At 41.1% G+C, this 27,559-nt stretch overlaps 1 protein-coding gene across 4 annotated transcripts in view; it reads left to right on the top strand.

Moving 5' to 3' along the window:
• The window catches only part of GLI1 (GLI family zinc finger 1), a 145,176-nt gene that overhangs the window by 44,991 nt on the left and 72,626 nt on the right, over positions 1 to 27,559 (top strand). Inside the window, exon 2 of one of the 4 annotated variants that reach the window (XM_042455201.1) lies at positions 11,971 to 12,061. The exons of the other annotated variants lie outside the window; for them this stretch is intronic. The gene's annotated coding sequence lies outside the window, so the exon portion shown is untranslated. The remainder of the gene's footprint in view (positions 1 to 11,970; positions 12,062 to 27,559) is intronic. 4 annotated transcript variants of the gene reach the window in all.

The following is a 27,559-nucleotide window of genomic DNA, read 5'->3' as shown; positions in this document are numbered from 1 at the left end:
CCTGATCGAATCCTATAGAATTGACAACAGGTTTTGGAAAATTGCTTTCAATGACACCAATGCTGTAATCGTAGGTGAGCAGTGATGATTTTGGTTGGTTTCTGACCATGGAAACCTCCAGTATTTTATATCTAAAAATAAGGATATGCTTGTTAATGTACACAGTTTTCATAGGAAGGATCGCTGCCTACTCTGCCTGGATACTGATGAAGGCTGTTCCTCTGCCTACTATGTGCTTGTATCTATTCATGTTGTTAGAACTAGCCTATCACTGATTTAAAAACCAAAGGATTTTATGTGTTTTGTGTTTATGGCCTAAGTTCTCAACTGGTGGGGTGTACCTCTCCAGGGGGGCATGATGCTTTCAAGGGGGGCACTGACCTTGGATTACCTGACCCTTGGAGCTTTTTTAGCATCGCAGGAAGGATGCAGAAGTAACCCTTTCCTTCCCCCTTGCTCTTTTTAATAGGAAAATCCCTCATTTCTGTCTTTGGGAGGAGCAAACATCAACCCCTTTTGTTTCCTTTTCCTATTTCCAAAGGCAAAGTCCCATGGCTGATGGGGTTTATGTCTCTGGAAAGAGTAAAGTCAAATTTCTTGTTCCTTTGCTCTTCCCAAAGACAAAATCCCATATATACTATCTCAAGCTGGAGAGAGGCCTGACATGCGCATGTTGAGGAACAGAGGAGCCCAGAAGGAAAAAGTTTGAAGTATTCAGGGGGAAAGAGTTCTACAGCTTAAGAACAGTACAAGCATATGTTAACAAGGTGGAACCAAAGTATTTTGCTACCTGAGGCAAAGGATATAATAGTCCCCTCCCATTTTCTATACAAAATCCTGTTAGATCAACAGTTGAATCTTATGTCAACATTGGTAATGGGATCACCTCTTCTACCCCATCACAGGGCAGCAGACTAGTTTACGGATCCCAGGGCCGGTTGTGTGGTATACACAACTTTGTTTTCCAACCGAACCCTCAGGGAGTTCAAGAGGAACAGCTGAGAGGTGGTCACAACTGTAGCTCCTCACCATTTGTCACGTGTAGAGGTTGCCTCACTCTTCCTAAAAACAGGACTGGTCTTATCTGTTAGCAGCAGCAATGTATAGATTGGCAAACTGTGCACTGCTCATGCATTATGGATCCACACCAGAGAGTCAAGACACATTAATTTCTGACTCAGAGATATAGCTACCAGTGACTCTGTTCCAGAGTCAGTGGTACTGGAGCTGGAACATTGATCAATGGCAGCCCTAGCCATTTTCATAGATAGATAGATATTTTAAAATTAGGAAGTTGTTCTGTGTTCCCTAAGAGCAAAAATAGGGGCAAAATACTGTTTTCCTAGTTACAAACATTGGAAAATAGAAACTACACCTAGTACTAGAAGAGGGAATAAAGGAAGGCACCATAGACAAAGTCAGGCCACCAATCCCTCTAAGTTTAGTTTTGTTTAATTTGCTTGCAGACAATGGTTCTCCACAGTTTGTAGCCCTAACTGGAGATTACAGGAATTCAGTCCTTTTGCATGAAAAGCATATGCCTTACCACTAAATTCTGTGCCTTCCAAAAAGAGAAACAATTGGAACATGTTTAAAATTAGGAGGGTACCAGATATTATCTATTCTATTCCAACAGTTTTTCGAGTTTAAGGCAGAGAATCATTTCCTCTGTTATCTCCTGCCAAAGCCTTTTTAAAATAACATTAGCCAGGAATTTAATCTTAGGCTTTATTGTGCAAGGGGTTTGCTTCAAGATGAATCCATCCCCTCTGTATGTGTCCTACAGTGTACTAGAAACAGAGAGCAGAATTTAGATATTTTACCTTTCAAACTAGAGTTCCCAGAATTCTCTTGCCTTTGCTGGAGAGAGATGTTTGTCACACTGAACTTTGTATCTCAGTAGAGCAGAACTTGTCAAAAAGGGCATGTTATCAATTTGAGGAGTAAGTAAAAATAAACACATATATCAAATGTGTTAAATTCTTGATGGAAATATGCTGTTCAGTTTTGTTGAATAACACAGTTAACAGTTCATTAACATATGAACAGATTGCACAGTTTCCAACCCTTCTTGAAATCAGAAATTTTTGTACCTGTGTAAAAGCGTTTTATTACCTAGGTATACAAATACTTCTGAGTGTGTTTTTAAGTGCATGGTAGCCAGCCTCCATATATCACAACTGTGGTTGCCAGATCTCAGGGCCTGGCCTTGCATCCCCACTTCTCTTGGGACATCTCCAGGATGGAGCTGAGGATGCATATTACTCAGTTTTGGTGCGCTTATCTCTAACCAAGAGGAAAAGTTCTGTGTACCAGTCTCCAATTCAGCTAGTAGAGCAACTGCTTGTTACAACTTGCAAGGGGTCAGTTGATTTGTTTTTGCAACTTGCAAAAGCTATTTGGGGATCTGTATACAGTTGGCCCTCCATATTTGTGGCTTTGACTTTTGCAGATTTGATTATTTGTGGTTTTGATTAATATGTTCTCTCTAGGAATCTCTAAGTCCTCCAGTGCAATTCTGCTGGAAGTTGACCATAAAGTTGTGCTGAAAAATCTAGACGTTTCCAGAGAAAACACTTCTCTAGGCATTTGTAGTTCCTCCAGCTTGATTCTGTGATCAACTTCTGCCAGATGTTGACCATAGAGTTGCACTAGAAGACCTAGAGATTCCTAGGGAGGTATTCTCTTAGGTAAAAAGAATAGTATTTTTTATTTGTATTTTTTCCCACATTCATGAGGTTCCTTCACCCCTAAGCCCAGTAAACATGAAGGGACCACTGTATATAGATCCTCAAATAGCTTTTGCTTAGCTAGCTTCTTCTTGCTCTTCAAGTCATTGTGGGGCCAGGGCTCACTCTCTGCTCTGCTCTATACAGTATCCACTTTCTATCTAGAAACAAGTAAGGTATATACAGTAAAATGTTTCTTATCGCATCTCCTTAAGTAAGTGAGAAGGACTAGTTCCCTCATTTCAACTTGATCTGGGAACATTTCTTCCTTAATTTCCAAGCAAGAAAATATGTGTGTGTCCCCCCCCCCCCCATGTGTGTGTATTTGTGTGCATGTGTTTGAACAACACGTTGTGAGCAACTGTGGTTGGTGCTTAGTGCACAATGCTTAATGACATCACCAGATTTTGACATAGAAACCTCAAGGCCTGGGAGGATCCTGAACTAGCAACACTAATCACAACCCAACTCAAACTACAACTGAACCATATTCTGAAAGCAAGAGCTAAGACAGTGCCTGCAAAACAGCCAAGGGGACTGATTTTTTTTTTAATCAAGGCAGTGTACCAGGTCATACATGCATGTCCATGCATGCAACCACACACATGTATTATATATTTAGTCATGATATAAATTAATTGGCAGAAAATGCCCATTTAACTCATTGGTTTAAATCGGACTTCCTAGTGATATAATGTATTCCTAGACAATGATATAGACCACAACTTAATCTGAACATTAGCATTAGGTACTTTCATATAGATGGTTCCTAACTAGTACTACTAATTACAAGGCATTGTGCAGCAATGTCTTAATGGATTTTTCATGGTAATAAAACCATCAGTGTGTGGAAACATGTGAGGATGGTAGATAACAATGTAAACACCTGTAAAAGTCTGACTGCAGGATAAAGGCTTCATCTGGAAGCACCCTTTATCTACAGAGTGTATATTTTGGGTTGATATATTAGTAATGCACACATACTTTATTTCCCCCCAATTTTAAAAATAATTTTTACTAATTTTAACAGATTACTAATGTTCCAGGATATGCTGGGACAAAAAGTAGGTGTGTATACATATATGTGTTTATAGATATACTGTATTTTTTGGCGTATAAGACTACTTTTTAATCCAGGAAAATCTTCTCAAAAGTCATGGGTCATCTTATAGGGCAGGTGCTGAAACGTCCAAGCTGGACTGGAGTATCTGCTGTTGCTGCATATGGTGGGGGGAGCTCAAAAACCACCATGGCTGCATCCCTGCCATATATGGCAACCGTATGAAAGCAGCAAGGGTAGCGCTGTACAAGTATGGTAGAAGAAAATTCACTCACAAAGATTTGTGGAAAGAAGTGACTTAATGTGGTCCTGAAGACGAGGTGAGGGGATGCCTCACCGGGAAGGTGTAAATGAAGGGCAGAGCAAGCTGCAGGCGTCTGGGACGCCTGAGGTATGGAAAAAGAGCCGTGTTTGCACTACCGCTCTGATAGTCTTGGAGACAGGGAGGGCTGGACAGGCAGGGAGAGCTGACCAATCCAACCAGGCTTTGTATACAACAAGATTTCCTGCTAAGGACCTGCATGTCATAAGCATTTGAATTAAAATTACCATATTGAAATCAAATCTGTTGGGTTTTTTAAATTTTTATTTGGTGTGTGTTGGAAGAGGGGTAGTCTTATACGGCGAGTATATCCCAAACTTTATACTTTAACTGGAAAAGTTGGGGGTCGTCTTATACACCCAGTTATCTTATACGCCAGAAAATATGGTACCTGAGTTAACAAAGTTGATACGTTCCTGGGCTTTACTTCTTTAGCTGAAACCTTGGTACTAGGGGCAGTAATAATAGAAAGAATAGGGAATGATTCCTACACCACAAAAAAGAGGAACTGTTCAACATGTTTTAGCTAACTTTTTGTTCCAAACTAACATTATGCACATGTGAAATGAAACAGCCAGGTCAGATAAGACTTGCATAAGTTAAAAAAATGGCATTTTGAAAACCTCTAGAGATCCTTGAAAGCCTCTTCTAAAATGCATCCTAGGATGATTTTTTTTTCTTTCAACAGCCTCCACTTTTCTTATGATTTCCAATTTAGTACTGAAACTTATAGACCTATGCTTTTTCAACATGACAGGGTAGTTGCTGAGGCAAACTAATTTGTTTTCTCCTTTTCTTTCTGTGTTGCTCTTTAGACATGTTCAGTAGGTTATTCCAGAGGCAGCTGTTTACCTTGCCTGTTATATGAAATCACATATAGCTACAGTGGGGTTACCTAGGCCCCATTCCCACTTACAGATAAATCGGTGTGCGATCCAAATCGATGGATCAATTCAACAGCGGAGCATAGGTCCCACTACATTTGCCCCATCACATTTTTTCCTTCCAAAATAATCCATTTGTGGTTTCTATTCACAAATGAATTGATTCAAAATTATTTGGTTCCAGCCGGCCGAAGGGGAAATTTGAATCAATTCTGATCCGCACATACTGTAGTTCACACTTGTGCAGATTTGATTTATCAAAAAAGAAGCGGGGAAAAAATCAGCATCAAAAAGATGTGGGTTAAATTGTTCTAGTGCATAGCCTTCCTCTCAGAATCGCTTCAGTGATTCGGATTAAGTGGGAACCAGGATCGTTTAACCTGTTCAAACCGATTCATGATCCAATTTGAAAGGTAGTGGGAATGAGGCCCTAGAGGAGAATCTCAGTCTTTCCCAGATCTAACCTTATCACACTGTTTACTGCAGGTACACTAATGCAACTCAACACTAAAATGCTTTCTTTCTCCAGCTCTCCTTCACCATCTTCCCAATGTCAATGCTGCCAAAAAATAAAACAAAACAATACAAAACTTCTAGCTAGCCAGAAGATGAGAAAAGGTGGGCAACTGGGCTGATCTTCTGTAAAAATGCTTTGTAAAAAGGAGCTTCTTTGTCAGAGACTTTATTCTGAGATGTGCCTGTATAGAAAGTAATTCTTTTCCCAAATTATATTCACCTTTCTTAAAAAAACTACTTCAGCCATACATCTGGATAATTTTTTGTCTCATATTCTTAGTTCTTTTTATTGTTTTACATAAAATAATATACAGACATTATGAATATTATAAGACTGTACAAATATTGCAGACATCAAACATTCCAAATAAAATGACTTCCTGTCCTCTATCACATGAATACCTTTGATAGTTTATCAGACTTTCTCACCTATCTTTATCTAAATACTGTTTGCTATTACTTTTATGTTATGTCCTTATGCTATTTATATAACGTAAATATATTATATCAATTATTATTTATATAATAATTTTAATTTCTCTCTATTTCCAATAATCAGAGTTTGTTTCCCCCAGATCAGTACCAGAACACCCAGTATTCTGTTATATGGGCTACTGCATTCAATGAGAATGTTCCATTATTAGAATGATAAAGTCAAATATACACTAAAAAAAATAAAATTGGTACTGAGATGAGATATTATCTGCAGCCAGGTTTGGATGTGAAGGAGTTTGGGGAGCCAAGACTGGGGAGCCTAGTGTGTCTCAGCCTTTTTGCCATCGTCCACCGTTTCTGGTAGTGTGGCCGGACCACCTTGAATCCTGAGCTGCCGCCTACACTAGCGCATGGATTCCTGGCCTTTTCAGAGCCCATGAACCTGAAACAATGGGCTTTGAGGCAGCTGTCTGGGATGGGGGATTAGCAACATCAGGGGAGCAGAAAGTGAATGAGGGCGGTGGGCCAGTCAGAAGGGGTCGGCCGGAGAGTGGAGGTGAGCAAAGGGGATCCTTTCCTGTCATGCGGGGACGACAACACAAAAAACTCCATTCAGGTCAAAGGAAAACCCAGCCTGGCTCACACATGTGGAATTTAGCCTTAGTTTAGCAGGGAGCTGGGCCCTACACACACACGTGTGTGCATGTGTGCAAACCTCCCCCATCTATTCACTCTCAGAAGAACGTAGTCTGTCCATCTCTCCCCCACACAATGACGATGAGAATAGATTAGTTAAGATATCTGGAAATGGCATTTGAGGCCTTCTTATAAGCCAAGAGTAATGCCAAGGGGATAATGCAAAGGGAAATGAGCGCCTCTTTCCTCAGATGTTTCCTGTCATAGCAGAAAGGATCCCACTCACTTAAAATACACACACACACACACACACACACACATACTGTATTGTGGTAGGAATATGGAAGGCAGGGCTGGGCAATTGTGATCGTTGTTGAAGGATGGCTCTTCACATGACTATTTTTTTCCACTGTGGTAACCTTTTTTTGCAGTCACTTCACTTCATTAGAATGAAAAATTTCTTACAGCTTTGGAGCATGACCAGAAAAGCTAGATTTCGGGCTTTGTGGCAGAATGTATCTTTAGCCCTTATGTTCTGATTTAACAACCTGTCAGGCCTTGGGTTTCAAAATCTGGCACCACCTCTGGCACCCTAGTTTGAAAGACAACAGGTACGTCAGGTTAACATATTAACTCTTGGGGTCGGCCAGTCAAGATTGCGGCAACAGCAGAGTTGCGGTGGTGTGTTTAAGCTCCCCATATTTTATCTGTTCTGGTCCTTCTCATGTTTGGAATCCTGCTGTAGTTGATAGATATATTTTAAAAGATTTGCAGTCTCATCATTTATTATTCTGCCTCCAAGTATTTTTGTGTGGTTTTCAATTTGTGCTGGTTTTAAAAATGGGTAAGCCACTTTGAGTCTAATTACTAAGGAAAAGGTGGAATATAAATGAATATAATAATAATAATAATAATAATAATAATAATAATAATAATAATAATATCCCTTTCCCCCTTTTATCTACTAATGCTGCACTGCTTCTTTGGCTGCCTTGTTTACAGATGTGTTCATGCTCCTTGGTGATTTCCAGGAACGTTCATCTAGCTGTGAACAAGGCTTATCTAGGGTTACAGGAATGAAAACTCCTCTCCTTTTAATGATTGTGTAGAAAAGGGACTTTCAGTAGGTGTTTCTGGTTACCTTGCTGCAAAGCGAACAAGCCTTGCTGAAATTCCCTCTGCTACACATGCACTAAAAATATAGGAGCCCTCTCCAGTTTTCAGTCTGGCAACCCTAGGTTTGTTTAGATTTTGTAGATTTTCAAAGGGGCACTTTTTGAGGTGTGGGTTCTGCTTTTGCCTCCACACTACTGTATTTTGGCAGCAAAACTAACTAGCTGTGAGCCATTCCATTACAAATTGCAATGGAAAGATGGTTCAAAGACCCATGGCAGTTGTCCACTTCTGCTGTGCACAGAAAGTAAGTCGTAATGGGCTTGATACTGATTAGACTTCTATAGAATTGCACTATCAAGCTGCCACTAAACGCAATGCATACCGTACATAAGTACGGATTTCTTATGACACAGGTCTTATTTCAGCTTAGATAAGACTGTGCTGTGAATAAAACTGGGACTACAGGGGGTTCTCCTTACCCCTCCCATAAGATGTTAGAGGATTTGTATAATGGGATGAAACCAGCTGACCTAGCAGCTGAGGTTGGGCATTTTGCCTGCACTAAGGCCATGCCCTGGGAGTGCCATCTTGGCAGGCATGGGAAGCAGGCTTGCCCCATTCCCTGGGGCCACTGTTCTGCAAGGAGAGGTTGACTAGGACACCAGTCCCCATAGGGATTCGGCAATGCGGTGCGCTGCATTCAAGAATCTATCCACTCGCTCACATTTTTGGGGGATAAGGAACATTGAAGAATTGAGGGAAAGTGGCTGGAGTCCTTGAGGAAACCATCAATTTAAGCTTGGTGGTTCACAAAACTCAGGTAAGGCTTTCATATTTCAGTTCTGAGGACCAGGTGGATGGGCGCTGAGCCTCTTATGGTTCTGTCCGCACTGCCATCAGATTATTGTTAGATGCATAATAGGACAGTAGACCCATCTCTCAAAAGAAATATATCCTAGATAGTCTTAATTCTGAGCAATAGTGTGCTGTAGTGGTTTGAGCGTAGGATTTGGCGTTCAGTTCCCCGCTTGGCCATGGAAACTCACTGGGTGGCCTTGGGCGAGTCACACCTTCTCAACCCCAGAAAACCCAATGATAGGGTCACCTTAGGGTCGCCATAAGTTAGAAACAACTTGAAGGCGCACAACAACAACAACAACAACAAAATTTTAATTCCAAGGATCATCATCCGGACCCAGGAATGTTTGATATAAAATACTATTTTAAATGTCTATTTTCTAATTACTTTACAAATGAAAAGTTTGTGCGCCAGTTGTAGTGTCCATTGTCACAATCATCTTGTAGTTTTTCCCACCCCATCTCCCAAATTCCAGCCCTCGAATTTATGCTTCTGTCCAGAGCCAAATCACCTGACTATTTTGAGACAATTAATTCTCCACAAGCCAGCTTTTCTCCACAGTTTTGGTATGCTGAGAAAATTTTGGGAATGCTTTGACAGACGTCTATGGAGACCACAGTTCTCCATGTTCTGGCTCTGTCTGTTTTTCAGACATTTCTCAGGAATACAGTGAAGGTACACCAAAATAAACACCAGCGCCAAAATAAGTAGCAGGAGAAACTCCACTCAAAACAAGCTGTATACAAGGGGAGAAAAAAGTATGTTGGGGATATGAATTGGCTCTTGGGGTCTGTCTCCTTGTAATATTTATCTGCTGCTGAGGCAACTCACTACTCATTCCAAGACTGCTTCTCTGGTTTATATCTGGCCTCTCCAGACATTTGCCTTTTCCCCCTTTCTCCCAGAGCTACATAGGGCTTGAATGTGCAAGCTCGGTGCTTATAAGAAAGAAAACTGGCTTGAAATTCATTGTAAGACATCAATACGGCTATGAAATTAAACAGATGCAAATAAGCTGGCTTCTTTACAGTGAATTTGTACAATTTAGGGTTTAAAAGAAAAGGTAACTTTCCAAACAACCCCCAGAAGTATTACTGGGGTTGGTGTCACTAGGGTTGGTTGGGGAGGGGAGTCTGGGAACCCTAAAAAGTGGGAAAGGTTCCTGAACAACATACATCTCTGAATTATTTGTTTGGCTTAAAAACTGATTTTTACACACTGGGGAAGGGACCGTTGTTTTTAGCACTGCCTCTAGAGTTCTGTAGTCTTTCCTTCCTTGTGTCTTGATAGTGCATTTTCTTTCTTGTTCACACTTTGTTTTGCCTGGTTTTTGCACCTTTACTCTCAGTGGCTGTGCTAGGATCCATGTTCACTCATACCCTTCCCTTTCTCTCATTCCATTCCAAGCCCACGAGGGATGGAAGATCATTTTGTCCAGTTCATCTTTTTGTAAGGACTTTCCAAAATTTCCAAATTCCTTCACAATTTTTGTTTAAACAGAACATGGCAGGAAGCAAAAGTGACAAGCACACCCACTCAAGCAGAGGTCTTTTGAGTGCTTGGCTCTTCAAAGGATTTTTTTTTTTTTTTAAATTCTTGGGCATTCAGCCATGTCTGGGGTGTTGAATTAGGGTTGCCACCTGGGTTTTCTGTCAGGCTCCTAGTGTTTAACAGCTGCATGGAAGGCAGGTGTAATGTGAACCTCGTATTCGGAATGGCGATACCTTTTGAATTTGACCGGCACAAATGGCTGAGAATTTTTGTGGGCTTATTTTTGGTAAGATTTTTTTTCAACCTTACAAATTCCTTTAAAAATTTGACAGGGATTCAAAAAATGAGAATGCAGGATAAAGTAAAATAGAGACTTACATGTTTATCCCTAAAAAGCTGACCACTCTGTTATAAAACGTAATGTTTCATAGACTTTGTGTCTTTGCATGGCTTTCTCACAAATTACACAGAGAGGAGCTTTTTATGGTCCAAGTTGGGTTTGCAGTTGCAATAGGAACTGGCAGGTATGATAAGTAAGCACGTTTCTCCCTTTCCGTGAATTAACTCAATTTCAGCGTGAGGAGCTGGATGTCTGAATTGCACTGTCCCTCCTGACTCATTGTCCTTGCTTTCTATTAGCCATGGGCCCAGCATGGCCTGAAGCGTCCCCTGCTTTTCTGTTGGACATATTTTGAGACAATTAATTCTCCACAGCTAGCTTTTCTCCACAGTGTTGGCATGCTGAGAAAATTTGGAGAATGCTTTGGCAGACATCTGTGGAGGCCACAGTCCCCATAGATGTTGGTCTCCAGAGAATCTCCTGCTTTCAATCTCTACAGTAATAAGGCACATATTCTTGAAAAACCTGGGCCTCCATCTTCTCCATTCCCAAACACACCAAGTACACTTAATTTGGGATTATTGTTGATCGGTATTGGAATTTGAGATTATTGTTGATCAGAAGTTGAACAAGACCCAGCATTGCAGTGCTGCAGCAAAAAACAAACAAACCCCAAATGATATTTTAGCGTACATTAATCAAACTGTAGTTTACAAGACAAGGGAAGTAATAGTCCCACTGTATTCTGCCCTAGTCAGGCCTCATCTTGAGTACTGCATTTAGTTCTGGGCACCTCATTTTAGGAAGGAGATAGGAAAGATAGGTTCAGAGAAGGGCAGTGAGGATGGTAAGAAGTAGGGGGAACAAAACATACGAAGAAAGATTGAAAGAGTTGGGCATGTTCACCTGATGAAAACTAAGGAGTGACATGGTTGCACTCTTTAAATACCTCAAGGGTGTAACAAAGAGAAGTATACAGGGTTTTTTTCCCCTGCTGCCCAAAGATAGGACCAGATCTCGTGATTTTTAAGTTACAGGAGGATAGATAGGAACTTCTTGACAGTAAGAGCAATACCATTTGCCTAGAGAAGTGGTGGAATCTCCTTCTCTCAACATCTTCAGAACAATGTTGGACAGATACCTGCTAGAGAGAGACTCATGCTGGAGGTCCTGCATTGAGTGGGAAGTTAAACTTAATGGCCCACAAGGCCCCTTCCAACTCTGTGTTTCGCACATGGACAACTTCCATATTGCTTTATGACACTTCCACAAGATTATACAGCATGAGATAGCAGCCACAGGCAGCAGATTGGGGGTATAGTGAAAATTGGAATAAAACTCTCATGTCTAGCATATTAAAAGTAAAGATCATTCAGAAAATAGTTATAAATTGAATTTCTAAAAAATTGTTACAAATTGAGCTACACAATTCTGAACTGAAAGGAACACATGAACTGTAGGGGAACCTCTTTTGTTCCAGTTTAAAGGGATCAAGCAAAAAACAGCAGCAGCAACAACAACTCTGCAATAAAACCACAGAAATAATCAATATTGGTTAAAAAAGTTATTTTGTCTTCTTCAGTCCTCTATAGTGCCAAGCAGATATAAAGCATTCATAACCACCAAAAGAACAGAGAGAAGGAATACAAGACCAGTCACTGCAGTGATGAAAGGTACAGTACATAGTCTTACATTAAAATCTGCCTGTTTTTAGAAATCTTATGAGGGCAGCGAGTAAGTATAAGAACAACTTGTCTTAAATTCATCATTCTAAAAGAAAATATTCCACAATTAATTTATCCCCCCCCCCGGAAAAAAGGGATTGGTAGCAATTTTCTTCCAGCTCTTCACATCTCTAATTATAATTGTATTTTTATTTATTTTTTACTGCTGAGGGGAAGGTGCCTGAGGAGTTTTGTTCCTTAGGGTTCACAATAACTTGGTGGTGGGTCTTGCAAATTATACGGCACAATTTAGAGCTATGTGTTGCAGTTTGCTGCTTTGCCTCAAATAGCAAAATGTCTTGAGCCAGCCCAGCTTCCATTTCAAAGATGAAAGGGTATGGAGTGACATTTCAACTAAATCACTAAACATGTTACCAGTTTTTGCCCAATCTAACAGTCTGTAAATGTGTTTATCCATCTAATCAATCATTTCTCTATCCATGCTGACTCCTTGTACAAAGATGTCTGTGCTTTGCTCCAGTTGTAGATGCACATAAGCGTGGGCCATCCCTGCTCTCAGAACCAGGCCTTTGGCTTGTCTGTTCACATGCAAAAAGAAACGCACTGGGGGACTAGTGTTGTCAGTGATGAATTTTGCCACACACAGCTCTGAGCTGCCTTTTTATCAAGCCTGGGATCTCAGCAGTGCTTGCTAATCCAGCCATGACATCACATTCTTCCTCTCTCTCTCTCTCTCTCTCTCTCTCTCTCTCTCTCTCTCTGAGTGTGAGCAGTGTGTGAGTGTGTGTGTGGTGTGAGCATACACATACATGCACTTAACCCTTCAGAAGCTGCAGTTGCCCAGGATAGGAATAATGGAAATCATTGTCCAGAAACAGGGTAAATAATCCCCACACACAATTTAATGTTGCCATCTCCATATTTTACCATTTTGTTCTTATTGCTTTCTTTTGTATTACTCCTCCAATTGCTTTGTCTTCAGAGGAGATTTAATAAAAAAGTTTGACTTATGCAAAGACCCTGGAGAGGTATTATTTGTTCCACAACAACTTAAAATCAATATGAAGGATTCAGCAGCAGCAGTATCAAAATTTAAGATTATATTTGTATATTCTAAATTATATATTACTTATCTGGGCTAAGAATAAGGCTCAGGGCAGTGTTGTTGTGGCGATGGTGTGCCATCAAATTGTTTCCAGTTTACGGCAACCCTAAGGCCAACCCATCACAGGGTTGTCTTGGCAAGTTTTGTTCAGAGGGGATTTTTGCCATTGCTTTCCTCTGAGGCTGAGAGAGTTTGACTCACCCAAAGTCACCCAGTGGGTTTCTATGGCCAAGTGAGATTCAAACCCTGGGCTCCCAGAATCCTAGTCCAGCACTCAGACCACTACATGATTCTGGTTCGACTTGTTAATAGATATATTGGAGTTTATCACTCTGTATTTTAAACCGGCTCCAGCCTCCTGGGCGCTGGATTATCGCACACTAAATCACCGCCCAGGCACCCACTGCCATCAACCCGGGTCCCAATCGCTCTCTGCCAGCACTTTGTAGAAGTCAGAAATCTTTCTGACTTCTAAAAAAGTGCTGGCAGAGCATGGCTTGGACCTGGCTGGGACCCAGTCTGATGGTGGCTGATGGTTCAGTGGTGATTTAGTGTGTGATAATCCCTGCCTCCATCCTGAAGCCCAGCTCCAGCCCAGGAGGCTGGAGCTGGTTTAAAAAGCCAAGTGATAAGCTCCTTAATCAGTTAAATCACTCCAGAGAGCCTACCTTAACAGAAGGCAGTCAGCAAAATAATAAGGGCAATAAAGAATTCAAAACATAATTTAGATCACAATGTAGCACCAATTAAAAGAGCAGAGCAACCACACATTCCAACAGAGTTTAAAGAAGGGTTATCATGGTTAAACATCTGGGCAAATTAAAAGCTCTTTGCCTGGCGCCAGAATCAGATTAAGCAAGTGGCAAACCACCTAGGGAAGAGTGTTCCACAATGGCTAGTGGTGCCACAACCAAGAAGGCCTCCTCTTTGATCACATGCCATCTAACTTCCAAATGTTAGATGACCGCAGAGAATGATCTCAGAGGATGATCTTAATATGCAGACAGGTTCACATACCTTTAAATCATTGTGTAAGTGGCCTAAGTCCCAAACCACATCAGGCTTTAGTAATTAACACCAGCAACACTTTGAATTGTTTTTGCAAACAGACTGGCAACTAGAGAAGAACTTTAAAAACAGGCAAGTAACATAATTCCACGTGATTACTCCCGTTCAACAGCCTGGTCCTAATCAACAATAGTAGAGCTATGGATAAACTGAGTTTCCAAGAAATCCTGAAAGGCAGCCCTTCAAAAAAATGAAATACAGTACAAATGTGGTTGTCTAATCCTTCAGTTCTGAATCACATGGGGAGTCTACATGTATAGAGTGAGGTCCCCTCTTCAGATTCCCAGTATGGATGGGAGGAGCAGGGACAAACCGTCTCCCTCTCCATGTAATGATTTTTGCACTGAGGGTCACACCTGAAGGAGGTGTATACATACAGCCTATTTAAAGCATAGATGGGCTGGTCAAGTGCCAGTGAATAAGGACTCTACATGGGAAGGCACTGAGCCTGATCTAGAGAAAGCAGCACGCTTAAGCCCAAATTAGATGAAAGATTTGGTTGTATACACAATGCAGAGAGTATTATTTTATCAGGGAGTTTTCTTGTTATTTTTCAGTTGTGGAAGGTGAGAACAATATTACAACTAGAGAAAGGAAGGAAGGAAGAAAGATTGGAGGGTGGAAGTTTTAAAGGGGTGATGGACAGATTGAAACAAGAACAAATGAATAAGAAGAAGTAAAGAAGTGAGAAAGGGGGCAGGGATCTATTCATTTAAGAGGGACCTCAAGGCATTGGCTTGTTGCCAGCGCTGGTGGAGGAAGGCTGTGTGCCTCAGAAGTGCAGCAAGGATGGCAGGCTGAGAGTGTGAACTTCTTGACACAGAGTGTGTAAATGAGCCTTTAAGCTCTCAAATGGCAAAGTGCTATTAAATTTTAATCTTGGTGAATTCTGTATTTGTCTGTCCACTTGTGGCATCACTGGTAAAACAAGCAAAACTAAATCTTAATAGGCATTAAAGTGCTAATTGTTTTTAATGATCTACGTCAATATATGTATTGCTGTTGGGAAACTGGGCACTGTGTAATGGTCAGTATTGTGTCTGGCTGTTTATTTTGGAGGCCTACAGAAGCATATTTTCTTGAAATACACTTTTAAAAATTATGGTAGGGTTGGTTGAAGTTGGTTGCAATTCACAGTCCAAACATGGGTGAGCCTTATAAGAACAGCATTATTGAAATATGAATAGGCTGAACTCCAAATTGCATCACCAAAAGAAAACAAAAAATGATAAAGATTTTGTGAAATGTGCATAAACCAAGTGTTATGTAAACCACCCCCAAATTGGTATCATTACTATAATTGAAATAAAAAAAATATATTTCTCACTAGACTACAAGGGAATATTTGACCCAGTCACTGGTGTGCTAGTGTAGGCTGCTGCCCCAGTGCTAAGTCTGGATGGGCAACCATAGGGCCTCTCCCATTCTACTTCTTGTGGTTTTTAAACTTGAAATGGCTCTTGGATTGGATAGTCTTTCAGACAGAGGATAGAGAATATACTTTCTTTTCTCTTTGTTTTGTACACTATTTTATTAAGAGAAATCTTCTGTACTGTATGACTAAATATAATGGAAATAAATAAAGCAAAAACAAAACAAAAATACATACATTCCAAGCACAAACATAAAAATACAATTATCATACAAAACCTACAAAAATTAAAAAGGGGAGGGGGCAGGTAACAATGACGGGTTGAGTCTCCCTTATCTAGAATTCTAGAATCCAAAATATTCCAAAAACCAAAACCTTTGTCTTGGGTGAATGAGATAGTGACACATTTTTTCCTGGTGGTTCAATTTATACAAATTTTGTTTCATAAATAAAATTATTTTTTTAATTGTATAAAATTACCTTCAGGCTATGTGTATAAGTTGTATATGAAACACAGATTAATTTTGTGTTTATACTTGGTTTCCAGCTCTAAGATATCTCATTATGTACCTATATGAAAGTACAGGTATTCCAAAATCCCCCAAAAATCCAAAATTCAAAACATTTCTGGTTCAAAGAATTTCAGATAAGAGAGATTCAAGCTGTTTATGATCTCAAACTTCTTCTATTATCTATCTTAAATTTCTGTTGTAGATTAATCCTACTAATCTTCAGATCCAACAACTGAACATTTCCTCTGTTGCATCTGTAAGAAAGCAATACAAGTTTCTAATCTTTCTTAAAATTACTCAGAGCTTTCTCTCTAATTAAGACAGTTTGTCCATTTCAGCCAAATCATACAATTTCAATATCCACTCATCCTTTGACAGAGTTGTCTTGTCTTGCATTTCTGTGCATACAGAAGCCTCATACCCATAATCGTATACAGTATAATTCACCCCTGTTTAATTTCCACTTGTTCATCGAATTGTCCAAAAGAAAAAGTTCAGGTTTCAATTCAAGTTTTATCTTCAGTATATCTTATATTCATCTATGAATCAAAGTCCAAAGCTTTTTAACTTTGTCTCCTGTCTAGCACATATGATAGAAGGTTCCTGGTTGTAGTTCACACTTCCAGCAGGCATTACTAGTCCCTTTATACATCTTGAAGAGTTTCTCAGATATCAAATACCAACTTTAACTTATACATCATCTTATAAAAAAATCTTTAAGATCAAAACTTAATGTAAATTTCAGTCCCTTTGACCACATTTCCCCCATTAATCCTTGACAGAGGACCTAGTTTCTAAAAGTCACTGAAACCAAGTGAATCACCAAATGTTACCCATCTCCCATTCCAAATCTAGGTACATAATATCCAAAGCTAGCCAAGAAAAATTAGATGGGTATGTGAGTAGTAGTGGTGGTTGTTTGGCACATGAGACAGTAAATCCCACAGGCATTTCTTCTCAGCTCAGGCAATCAAATATACAATACTAAAGAAATCAATACCAGTTTGCTGCCCACTCCTAATCTGCTTCCTGAGGCAGTCATCTCAATCTGCCTAATAGTAGGGCCAGCTCTGAGATTATTTTCAAAACTAGACCATGTGATCTTTCTAAATATGAAAAATATGGACAGGTGGAAGTTTTAAGAAACCAGATGCAAAGAGACGACTGAGAGAATGAGTTGGTTGGATATTGAGTGCACCACCTACCTCTGTGATTACACCCCCCCCCCCCCCGGCTAATCCCCTTGCTTTCAAATGTTCTCTGATTTTCTAGTTAATGGTTTATGATTTGGGACTCTTGGATTATAGTCAAGTGTGCTAGTCATCTTGGGAAATTGTCTTTAAAAGGGAGAACAGAAAGGCCTTGGATAGCAAACCTTGGATCACTTTATTTGGCTCCCTACTCTACCCTTGATCTATGGACCAAAATTGAGCTATTAGGAAGTACGTAGGTAGGGTTTCCCCAGTACTATTGTGCAAATGTCCCATTACCCGCCCTTATACTCCCACTTTTCCAGAGCTGAAAGTAAAGCTCCTAGAGGTGCGAGGTCCCTGATAGTAATAATCTCCTCAAGAAGAAGTTCTACATGACATTTGATTGAGGATGCCTTTCCACATGACATTTGATGGTGTGCAGTATAACTTCCTACCTGGCAGCGGAGTTCATTTGATGGGTTTTAGGCCTAATTTCTCTGAACCTCAGCCAAAAATTTCCACCAGGCTGTGTAGAAGTAATATAGCTCTATAAACTCTGAGCCTGTTGATGGAAATGTGAAGGGTAGTGTTCATCTTGTTCCGTGAACCCTGATTTTCTCTGTCTCAGTTACATTGCATTCCAGATTTTTATTGTGCTTAGATGCCTTCCTAATTGTGATTCTCCTAGATGGAAAAGCTCTGACAGATGCCTCTCCCATGGCCCAACGTACCTTTTGCTCTATTTTTTTGAGGGGAATGGAGGGGGTCTCTGTGAGCATAGGCGCCTTGCTAGACGTTCCCACCTTGAACAAAATAGCTGTACATACTGTATCCTGTATATGTATTTCTTAACAAAGGCCTGCTGGAGCCAAAACCTTGAAGAGTGGGGCTCTAGGGAGCCAGATGTGCGTATGTGGTGGGTGTACGCCATCCAAAATGAAGCATTAAAGCTCCGCCTTGCTTTGGAAATGGAGAAGAAAGTGGGGACGGTAGCTTTGCCACCCCTCCAGTAGTGTTTACGTGGAGCAGCCTCAGTGCTGCTGGCCCTGCGCCGTGGTTTCTTGGCAGGCAAGCCCAGAAGGGAATGTGTTTCGGTTTGAGTTTCTTGGCAGGCATGGAGACTTAGAGGGGAAGGTTCCCTTCAATCCAGCCCTAGTTCTCGGTTCTCAAATTTATGCCCGTCGGCTGCTACTTGGGTGGGCCAGAGGCGGCTGTGCAGAGGGAGGGGTGGAGGGTGACTCCTAACAGGAACAGGCGTTCCCTCCCCATTGGTTGCATGCAGCTCCTACGCTCACATGCTTATATATACACACACTCACACAGAGGCATGCTGCTTTCCCTTGCTCTCCACTGAAGGGAATTGCCATAGTATCTGTAGGAAGTGATTCTCCTGAACCCCTCAATCACCATACAATAGGCCCCAAATGGTTATTCAAAATCACAGGCAATGGGGAAAGGTACATGTGTGCGTGCCTGCCTGCATACATGAAGAGAGGTGTTGACTCAGGAACATATTCGAAAGCCATGGCAATGTGCCAGTTGAACACCAGGTACATTAATTTTTCCCAAGTGCTCAGAGATAGCTGTCAGAAATAAACGTTAGAATACAGTTGGGGCGATGATGGCAAGGCACTGTATTGTCAGGATGTTGCAAAAATGAGAAAATGGTTGTTTGCCTGCCTGCTCTTTTTTGAACCAATGCAGCAGTGCCAGCACCAAAATAAAGGAAGCCAAACCATATCAATCTCCCTGTTTTCCTCTTGCATCTAGAAAGAAAGAAAGAAAGAAAGAAAGAAAGCTGTTTTGCAGGGTGTTGTTGTTGTTGCTGTTGATTTGTTCTTAAAACAGAACAATCCAAAGGAGGCCTTCAAGAAGGGTATGGCTAGTCCACACAGCTCTTCTTGAAATAGCAAAAGCAACATGTGATTTCCATACATGCTGAATCGCTGAGCATTTCTTATGAAGGAACCAGAATGTCAACAAACCCACTTGATGATCTAGTCCAGATTTTGTTGTAAGACAGGTATCTGAAACATTAGGCAATACCTCTCAAACCTTTGCAAATGGGTCAGCGAGTGCCCCACCTGACTCATGAGGCTTTGGTTTGTCAGACAAACTTTGGGAAGGCTCTCCACAGTTTGGTGCATTGCAGTCTGAACCTGTACAGGAAAGTTTGTGAGACCAAATCAGTGTTCTGAACTATTAAGAGTATATTCGTAAAAATGTAAAAGAGAATTATCATCTGATGAGACAAAAAGAGGATGGCACCTTTGGGGTAAAATAATTCACAGTTTGTTCGACAGATTCACTGCACTTTTAGGGCAAACTGGTAGATCTCTATGTGTCACACAGGCAAAATCATACAGTACAGAATACAGACTAAAACAGCACACGATAAAACCAAAAACCAAAAGCAGCAACAAAGGATTACAACAATGTAGCACATAGAGCCATGGAAAGACCAGCAGTAAAATAAACAAATCTAAGGGTGATAATAGCCATTTTTAAAATGTTTATAAGAATTCCTTCTGGTAGCAAAACACCATAACTTAGATGCCAGACAAGCCTTTCTGGGCACTTGACCACAGGGAGCCACCACTAAAAAGTATTTTCCCTTGTAGCATTTGAGGAAAAGATTTATTATTTCAGTTTCCATCCAGTATCAACAAAAGGAGAAACTTTGCTGAAACTGAAAGTGGCCCTGTGGGCCTGGTGCCCCAAGATACCCTTGTCCACCCTCTTTCCTCTACAGCCCAGGTATCCAGCAGGGCTGTCCCCTGACTTATAAGAGAAATATTTTCCCCATTGGTAGTAGCCAGCAGCAGTAATAAAACTGCTGTATTTGGGGACATAAGAGTGATAAAATCTTCTCCAATCCCATAGTGATCATGTCTCTGAGACTGCTGTTTCCCCCCCACTAACTGAGGAGAGAACCTACACTCTCTGTGGCTGTCTGATGGTGAATGGGAGAAGGTTTTATCTCTGCCAGCTCCTGACAAAGCCTACATCTGAGTGAGCAGGAGAGGGAGTGTTTGGAGTTTATAATACAAGAAAAATCTGGGGTTTAAACGGGCATTTTCCAGGGACAGTCACACGACTGTCGTGAAGATTTTCACACAACATCACACTTAGTGAGGGCTTATCCTGGGAGGAACCAGGAATGCTCCAGAAACAAATCATTTGTGGGCAAATCCTGTGAATGATTTGTTTTTGGAGCATTCCTAGTTCTTCGGGATGAGTCCTCTCTAAGCACGATGTGTGTGAAAATCTTTGCCACGATCGCACAGCTGTCCCTGGAAAATGCCTGTTTAAGCCCCCAATTTTCCCCCGTGTGAGAAAGTCCTTAGTTTGAAGCCACCGCCACTGACAACAAGAACAACAATAAGAATATGTTTATTTATAACACCCTTCTCACCAAATGGGGGAACATCAATAATCAAAGACAAAACATTAAGACAAACACTAGCATATACTAAAGGTAAAATCTCTACCACCCCACTGGTTGGTACTCATCTCAGCAGCCTTAGGCACACTCAGCAGGTTAATCTGGCAAATTAAAGAGGAAGGTCTTCAGACAGATATACAAAGGAAGACTGTTCCACAAATGCAGGCCAGTTCCTGAAAAGCTCACAGCCTTGAGGGAGCTGAACGTGTTGGAGTAACTACCAATAATCCTTTGCCTGTAGTTTTTAGGTTTCTAGATGGTAAGTACCATGCTAGCAGAGCCGCCAAATACTGGGGGAGTTTACACTCAAGGACTTAAATACCAGGACCAAAAGTATACATATACAGTACAACCTGGACAATAGTCAGGAATTAATGAAGCTAAAGTCCAAAACATTTGGAGGACCGAATATTGGGAACCACTGAGCTTTGTCTGTCACAACACATAGTCTGAACATGTTATAACAAGCAGCTTATTGAAGATACACTGTGGGAGGACATAGAAGAGGACCTTCTCTGCTGTGGCTCTTCAGTTGAGGAATGCTCTTCTCTTCGGACTCCGATTGGCATCACCCTTGCAAGCCCATTACTGTCATTCCAGTTCCAAGAGAAAACATGGTTGTTCACTAAAGTCTTTGGGCCTAGTTGGTTTTACATAAATCCTTGGATGTATATGGTTTTAAATCGTTTTAAACTACTTTAATTGGTTTCTTGATCTGTCTTTTTAACTTGTTAAATTGTTTGTTATCTTTTTAGCTATTTAAAACCATTTTCATTATTTTCACTATTTTACATTTGTCAGGTGGGTTTTTATGTACCTGTCACCAGTGGCACCCACCCTCTCCCCTGCCAGACCCACCCCCACCCCCCAGATTGCTGCTGATGGGGGGTGCTGTGGCCTCTGGATGGCCTGTTTAAGGTCTGGTGTGGGTGGTAAGCATGCAGGAAAGGGAGGATATACTTCTGGGCTGTCACCTAATGCAGTTTGCACCCCCAAGTGACACCTCTGCCTGCCACTCTGCGACAGAAGATCGGTTGTAAAATTTTACTACATACGTAGGTAGATAACATACACATACAAGGCAGTTCCTCTTCTCCTTCTGAAAGGCAAGACACAAAATGGGTTGGACTTGGGAGGCAAAAGGATCAAAAAGCAAACTCACAAAGTTCTTGGAGGTGTTCTTTATGGCAGGGAGTGAAGTGCATGCCCAACACCTTTTTCTTTTGTAGCTGATGTATTGGGTCACATTGGGCTCCCCTTGTGATTATGTTGTTCTTCCTAGGAGGCAGTGTGTGCCATGTTTAGTGACCCTTGCTGCCCTGGCTGATGGGTGAGACTAGAGTCTGCTACTCTTCAGAGTTGTACTCCCAAGACAACAACCAGTTACATAGGACCAGTGGGTTTGATGAGATTTAAGAAGGGAATGGGTACATTCAGGAAAGGTGCAATTACCGATAGCTATGAGCAGTGACAGCTGAGAACACAGCCTCACTGTCTAGAGGCACATAGAACATTTGTATGCCAGATGTTTTGAACCATCTGTTAGGATCATGTGCTGTTTGTGCAGGTTTCTCAGGTGCATCTGGGTAGCTGTGGCTGGAGAAAGAATACCGGGGTGGAATTTTCTGGTTTCATTCAATCAGGCCCTTCATACATGTTACTGTGTGAGGAGTGGCAGGGAGATTTCATTTTCCTCAATTATCCATCTCTCACTTTCCAAAGGTTCAAGCCTGGGTCAACCTGCTTTGGGAAATGCTGCAGGTCTCGTGGCTAACAAAGCAAGTCAAATTAAAAGTGATTTTTATTTTTGAAAACCTCAGCCTCTTGGTTGTTTTGAAGAGGGGAGAAAGATGACTCACATATCTCTCTTTGAACTTTTTTGAATTTAGCAACCTTTCCTTATGCAAGTATTCCAGTCCAGCTGAATTTCAGTTTCCCATCCATGCAAGCAGGGAGATTATACATGTATCGCCCTACCCTGCCTTGCAGGATAGGCTGGGATAATGAGCATGATAAGGATTGCAAGAAGTGGTACAGAAAGGCCAAAGTGAAGGTGTGCACATATTTTGGAGAGGAAAACATGGTCTAAAAGGTAAGATTGAAACCAGGGTGATAAGAGTACAACTGTGCTTCTGATGGCAAAGCAACATCCTGGGGTTGAGGTGAAAAGGGTGCATCCCAGTTGGATTTGTTACTGCCTTTGGTGTGAAAATTCAGCCACGAAATTTGGTGGCAACCATGACGCAGAAGGGTTATAGACTACCCATCCACATTATAGGTTGCTGTCACACTGAAGAGGAATAACCAGTGTTTTCCATCCTGAAGTGATAGGAAGAGAAAGAAAGAAAGAGAAACGGTGGTAGCTGCTGTGATTTGGGCAACTTGGATAGTAGTGGTGGTGTGCTGCTGGGACTGCAGAACATAGATGCATCAAACACATGTTGCTGACTCTTGAATCAAGCAATCCATGCTACTCCTCTGAAAAAAACATCGAATTAGACAGGCCATGCTAGCTCTGCTTAATTAGCTAGACAATGCTAATCCTAAATTTATGAACCTGGATAGATTATACAAAATCCAAGTTAACAAACCTGAATAAATACTTCTTGTGACAACTTAATAGGAGGGGTTTCTGCATTGTAAAAAGCCTCCACAGGTAACTTACTTTTCTCAGCTATAACTATAGGCTGCAATTCTGTGCACACTTACCTGAGAGCAGTGGTTCCCAACCTTTTTGACATAGAGTCTATATTTCTATGGCGGAGCCCCTAAGAGGCCTACCCTATGTCTTACAAGTTAATGGTGTTTAGGAGTATATAAGAATATATTCTTATTCTTTAATTTCATTCAATTTTTATTTCTTTCATTTTCCTGAAGCAGCTAGGAAGTGCATGTGAAGCCCTAGGGGCTTCTTGGGGCACAGATTGGGAACCCCTGCTTTAGAGTAAGTACCATTGCACACATGGGAACTTACCTTTGATTTATACATATACAGGATTGTGCTACAAAGCTAATCCTGCATTACTTTTCTTGGCAATAGCCTGTGCCATGTTAAGTGGGGCAGACTCCCATATAAGTATGCATGGGACTGTTATCTAACAGCATCATCTTCTGCATACCTTCTTGGCAGTAAGTTTGACTGAATCCAACAAGGCTGCAGAGCACAATCTTAATAATATGAGAAAGCCTAATGTGAATTAAAATGAGTTAATGTTAACTCCCAAGTATGAGAATGCATTTGCAGCCTAAGACAAGGCAGGGGTGGTGGTGCAGGAGCAGTGCTCTCAATATTCTCGGGGCATGGCAGAAGGTAACGTCCAAGAAGAGAGCTGTTGTGGTCAGCTAAAACCCACATGCCTTTGACTTGGGAAGCATCTCCCCCAAATATATGGAACAAAATCTGTGATTTAAAATGGGCAAAAGCTCACAACATGTGCTGTGACCCTGGGAGCTTTTTAGTGCCTTGTTTTGCTTTGCAGCACTGACCCATCTTTTGCATATGTTTGCTGATTCTGTTGTTGTGTTGCAGGGGCTTTGTTTGTTTATTTATTTATTTGTTCTCTGGAATATCTTATTTGAACCTCACATCTCTTGGAATCCACATGTTCTTCATTGTGTTCTCTGTGCTTCTGGGTCCTGCTACTTTTCTTTCAGTGACACTGAAACTGGACCATTGTCATAGAATCATAGAGTTGGAAGGGACCTCATAGGCCATGGAGTCCATCATCTGTTCAATGCAGGATCTCCAGCTAAAGCATCAGCAAGCAGCTGTCCAGCCTCTTTTTGAAGATGTCCAAAAGAGACACTTCCTCCAACCCTTTACTTCTTTTGTGTTCTGGATCCAAACTGGAAAAGACTCTTGCACTGATTCACTGAATCTGGCTAAGGAACCTAAGGAGGAGGCTTGAATGTTGCCCACAAAAGCTACATCCATCTCTTCCTTTACCCTCCCAATTTAAAAAGGTTTTGCATACCCTGTTGCATTTCTCCCTGCAAAGGACATTTTCCCACAGTATCACAAAGCTCTTGGCTTTTGGGTGTGACTTGCTGTGGCACGTATATCAGCAAAAAAGAGCATGCATGTGTGGTGCTGATGGAGAATGGCCTCCAAAGTTGAAGATGAAGAGAGGTGCTGTGTTTTTCCGGCATGGGATAAACAGGCTCAGCAGCACAATCGGGATAGCAATTGATTTGAGTGGAGTTTTGTTAATGGTACTGTGGTTTCGTTTGGAGTAGAGGTAGGAAACATTACTTTTTTCATAGAATCAGGGTTGGAAGAGACCACAAATATTTAAACAGGGTTATCATATCACCTCTGGAAAAGACTCTTGTACTGATTCACTGAATCTGGCTAAGGAACCTGAGGAGGAGGCTTGAATGTTGCCCACAAAAGCTACATCCATGTCTTCCTTTACCCTCCCAATTTAAAAAGGTTAAATAGTAGGCCAGTGGTTCTCAAACGTTTTACCCTTCTGACCCATTTTACATCTACATGCAGATGCTGTGCCCCTCCTCTCAGTCTAGTATATGAATAAAAATGTTTTGCTTGTTTAGTGTGCACATTTTCATTCACATATTCATATTTTAACATTTGATAAGCAAATAACATTATTCAGATTAGAACTGTTTTATTCAAATAAATCCAATATTTAACACGTGTAAATTTTACACATACTCTGTAGGTCAGGAAAAATTTGGGGGGGGGAAAGAGGGGCGATCAAGGCCACTAAATCTCTCTCGCACTCATTACACAACTCTCATGCCTCTCAGGGGATCCTGCCCCACGATTTTAGAACCATGATTGTAGACTATGGTGGCTACAGAATTTGGGGGAGCTGACGCCTGCTGAGTAATTTTTCTGAGTTGTGGTTAATGAGTTAGCTTTTGCTCTAAAAATTAAGTGTTTAGTCCTCCAGATATTTTGGCCTACGAGTTCCAATAGTCTTACTACTGATTGGTAGAATTCAAAGCCATAGCCATGTTAGTTTGGTTCAAAAAGCAACAGGATATTGTAGCACTTTTGAGAGTAACTGAGAAAAAATACTGTAGCATATGCTTTGGTAGAATTAGTATACTTGTTGAATCTGATGAAGCAGACTTAGGTCCAAAACACACTGCAGAAATAATCTAGTTTGAGACTACTTTAACTTCCCTGACTCAGTGCCAGGGCTTTCCGGGAACCGTAGTTTTGTGAGATATTTAGCGTTCTCTGCCAGAAAGAGAGCTCTGGTGCCACAATAAACTACAATTCCTAGGATCCCCAAGCACTGAGCCAGGACAGTTAAAGCGGTCTCAAAACTGGATTATTTCTGCCGTGTCTCCTTAGTCTCCAAAAATTTATGCTACATATTTCTTTCTTTCACTTAGTCTCAAAGCTGCTACAATATCTCTTTGTATACTGGCTAGTAGTAAGGCACTGTAGTAGTTGTAGCCTAAAACAGCTGTAGGGCCAAAGGTCATTTAGCCCATATGGTATAAGGATTTTGAGAACAATGCATGGCAAAATTTTGGAAGCCAGAAAGGTATCTGTATAAACTTTCCATTGACAGTAGTTTGAGTGTCATTTTAGGACTCCAGGAGACCGAGTTTGAATCCAGCTCAGCCATGGAGATCCAAACTCTCAGCCTCAGAGAAGGGCAAAACTCTTCTGCATAAATTTTGCAAAGAAACCCTAGGTCACAATGCAACAGTCAACAGGAAGGTACATAACAACAACAAAAAGGTATGGTTTCAGTGCTTTGCGTGGTTCCTTACTCCTTCCCATGATTAGTAAAACTTCAAAGAGCACATGCTGCAGGCAGGAAAATGAAAAATGTATGCAAGATTTGCTCAGATCTTGTGGTTTGCAGTACAGTCTTGTGCAAAAACCACTCAGTGGCAGCGTCCTCTGAGGAAAGTAGGCACAAGATTGCAGCCATATACAGGTTTCAGGATTTAGCTTTGATCAGGCAGAATTTACATTGCCTGGCTGTAGAATTTTCATTTTGGTTTCATTACTGCTAAGGATCAAAAAGAAAAGAAAAAAGTGGAGCGCCACACTTCAGTAGGATCAAGAAACTGCCACTCCTCATTTAGGAATTCTGGAAAAACGTACTTTCCATCATGTGTATTTCCCCCTGTCTCTGAAGCAATGCATGTATGTGTGTGAAAAAGTTCTCCCTCCCAGCTTTTCAAAGAACTCAAGCTCTCTAACTCTAGGGTTTGTATTTTTAAAAAATGTTTAAATGCTGAGCAGCAATGGGCAATAGCATTCTAGTATCTAAATTGGCAGAATTGAAAAATGTAACTGACCGGTTGTTGGGACACACACAGTGTGAGAAAACGGGCATTGTGTCTGACCCATGCAGTCATATTGGCATGTGCTAATTAGCTCATGCATGTGCAAATGTGGAGCTCATGTAGTTTTGTTGTGTGTCTCTGTGATGTAGGCTGGATGCTCTGTGCACAGCCTCGCCTCCTCAGTTTATTCAGGGAATGAATCAAAACCAGCCCTACACAGCCAGTGAAATGCAGATGTACTCCACAGTGACTCTTCCTTGACTCTGCCTCACCTAGAGCCTCTGGCCAGTTTGGTGGGGGGGGGGGAGAATGGAGGGTGTGAATCCCAGGATATATATATCTCCTTCATATATATCTGACCTGGAATTGGAATTAATTATGAGTTATTTAGGGTTGCCATCTTATGGCCAGGTAGAGAATTTGACAAGCTGGAAGGGATCAAAATGCATAAGATTTTTAATGATAGATAGATAGATAGATAGATAGATAGATAGATAGATAGATAGATAGAT

The sequence above is a fragment of the Sceloporus undulatus genome, chromosome 2, assembly GCF_019175285.1.
Source record: "Sceloporus undulatus isolate JIND9_A2432 ecotype Alabama chromosome 2, SceUnd_v1.1, whole genome shotgun sequence".
Taxonomy (NCBI): Eukaryota; Metazoa; Chordata; class Lepidosauria; order Squamata; family Phrynosomatidae; genus Sceloporus; species Sceloporus undulatus.
Note: the sequence above shows the minus strand (reverse complement) of the source record. Positions and strands in the feature narration are given on the sequence as shown.